Below are 3,235 nucleotides of genomic sequence, written 5' to 3' on the forward strand. Positions count from 1 at the left end.
AAGGTCAAATATAGTAATGGAAGTGGAATTAAAATGATTATGAGAAATTGGAAAATGGCAAATTTCCGTTCTAGTTACGATAAAATATAAAATGTCCTAAGAAACGATAAAGATACCACGAGGTCATAAATGTCTGATTTCATTTAATGCAGGAAATATATAATGCCGTAAACAAGTATAGCTTTTTAATTTTTCTTTTAATAATAAAATACTTGTAATAATAGCTAAAAATAATACTACCTCCGTGAATTGAAACATACTAAAATGCTAATTTCATTATTCAAACAGAATATTTAAATAAATGTAATAATAATAAAAATTTTAATAACTGTTAATTCTTAAAAATCTAATACATAATAATAACAATAATAATAACAACAACAACAACAACAACAACAACAACAACAACAACAACAATAATAATAATAATAATAGTACAAGAAAAATAACAATAATTAGTTTAAATAATATGATTAAAATTAATTTCTTCTGAAAATTAACAAATTCTTACCCGGTCATTTTTTAGCGATATTTAGACAAAATTTATATTTAATAAAAACTGCCACAATAAATTAATAATATTGTTAATCATATGTTATATGACTGAATGATTTATTTTAAAGTTTACAAAAATTTTATTCGTACTTTAAACTAATTTACTTATTATAATATATTTTCGAGCTAGTTGTTATTATTATTAATGCTGTAAGTCTTGATAGATTAAAATTATTACGATAAAATTTTAATGACAGTATGTAGAATATTGAATATATTTATGAAAGCACGACAATTATTAATTATGTTATTAATTCGATCAAGCTTTTAATGTATGCTCGCTCTCAGAGACAAATTTTAGATAAAATGAAGATAAAGTAAAATGGATTAATTTCTACCCCGCTAGAAAAATACAGAGCACATCTCTTTACGTCAACGTTTTAGCAAGGTTACAAATGAAAAAAAAAGCCACATGAAGGCCCAAAAGAACTAGCTAATAGGAGAACTTCATAAATATATTCAGTGCATTGGTAAAAGCGCTAATTCGTCGATAAAAGGTACAGTAGCGCACGCGGCGCTAAATTCCAATAGCCTCGTGATCTCATAATGCGCCCGTATACAAAGAGTACCCCAGGTGCAGTGGTTCAATTTTCTCTTGTCGAGTCATTGTGGATGATAAAGGACAAACGACAGACGAGAGAGTGAGGAAAAGGTAGACTTAGCGTCGAACGCATAGAATAATAAATCGAAAGAATGGTATTTCGAGGATCGAGAAACGTGCGAGCGAGAGTATTAAATTTTAAACGACGATAACTGACCAGCGCCACCCTGAGATCTACGAGTATTTTTTGTCGGTCACGAGCTCATGTAAGCGGCCCTTGACTCATTACTATTTTATAATAGACCAACAATACTGTGTTAACAGTACAATCGTGCCCAAAAACTCGGCCTAAAATCATTTTCATTTGTTAACTTGTTTGCAGATTTGTGTACAAGTGACAAATGGCGATAAAAAATAATATATATATATATATATATATATCAGTATTCAAGTATTATAATACCAAAAACTAAAAATATTTACAAATTTTATTCGAATTTCATAGATAATAAAAATGCTGAAATAAAATGCTTATATTGTTAATAAATACATTTATCGTACAACTATATACTGACTTAATGTATTTCAAAGACTAATAATTAAATTTTTTCTTTATACAAAAATATAAAGAAAACTTTGGTAAATTAAATCATGCTCTTTTACAATTGATGATATTTCGATAAAGATGATATTATTGAATAGGTACAATTTAATGAATATAATACATTTTGTCCTTGACATTTATAATCTTGAAAAAGTTTTTGTTTAATTTTTTATAAATATGATTGTTTTTCTTTATTTTAGTTAGATATGGCGGTTTATTTTTATAAAAATAAACAAAATATTTATTAATGTGGAATAAAATAACTGGTAATTATTTAATAATTTGTATCTGGGTATGTGGGTATGTGAAATGCCAAAACTAGCAAGCATTGAATGGCTAATTAGAGAATAAATTGTTTTAACATGAAATATTAATAATTTATGCAAATATTTCATTAATTTATATGTTTGTAATTTTATGGAATTTGGCATTTGTAAAATTGAATTACGTTCATTAAAAAGTGATTGCGTCTCTTTTTTCTCTTTTCTCTATTTAATATTTAATTTACAAGAGATGACTTTTAAAAATTTCATATGCGTATCATATGTGCTCATAATAAACTCAATAATTTTATTATAACAATTAATTCCTTCTAGACACATTTACATTTCCTCTCTGATCAACGTGCATGCAATTAATAAGTATAATTGAATTGAACTTTGACAGGATCAGACTAAGCAATGGGAATGAAAACACTTGCGAGTGTGGGTTAATATTCTATTTTAGCACTTACAAAAATTTCTTTGGTCTGCTCGCGTAAGTACGAGCTCACTTTATTATAGGTATAATTAAAAAAGACACTTATGCAGAGCCCCACCAAGTGACAGGAGAAAAAAGCAACATCTTAAAGTGAAACGTAAAAAGCTCAGAGCGAGTAAAATGAAGAACGCCAGAAATTACACATACAGACTCGCGCGCCTTGGACGAGCCGAACGTGAAGGGCGGGAGGGGGGAAAGAAAACGACGAAAATAGAGCGCCAGAAGAATATGAGAACGAGATAAATAAGCAGGCGCTCCCGACGACGCAAAGAAAGGGAAGGAGGGGGAGGAGAAAAAATGGAGAGAAATATGCCAAGAAAGAGAGAAAAAAGGGAGAACCGAAGGAGTCAACAGTCGGCCAGCAGCAACGGAACACACATATAATGCATCGGCTTCTGCGCGGCAAACACTGAAGGAGCACCGACCACCAGACAGAGGCTGACTCTCCTTCTCTCCGTCTCCCTCTTCCCGGTCTCTCCTCCTCTCCAACCAACGCCTTCCACATCTACACGCATTTTGCTCCCTTTATGCACCATAGGCTCGGTGTTTAGATACTTTTTAAAATAATTACGTTGAATTAAAGTCTTCTGACTCTGTCATTATGTTTGTTTAGCCAATTTTTCCTCGAACTTTACTTGACGGCTGTTCTGCGTAAATGATAACTTTTCTTTGATTTAAAGATTTGTAATGACTTTGTCCAGTACCTCGTACTTTGATTCGGATTTTTTTTTAGTTCAGCGAATAGTGCAAACTAATGACTTCTGAGAATATTTTAA

The sequence above is a fragment of the Ceratosolen solmsi genome, unplaced genomic scaffold (assembly GCF_000503995.2).
Source record: "Ceratosolen solmsi marchali unplaced genomic scaffold, CerSol_1.0 scaffold57, whole genome shotgun sequence".
In the NCBI taxonomy this organism is placed as follows: Eukaryota; Metazoa; Arthropoda; class Insecta; order Hymenoptera; family Agaonidae; genus Ceratosolen; species Ceratosolen solmsi.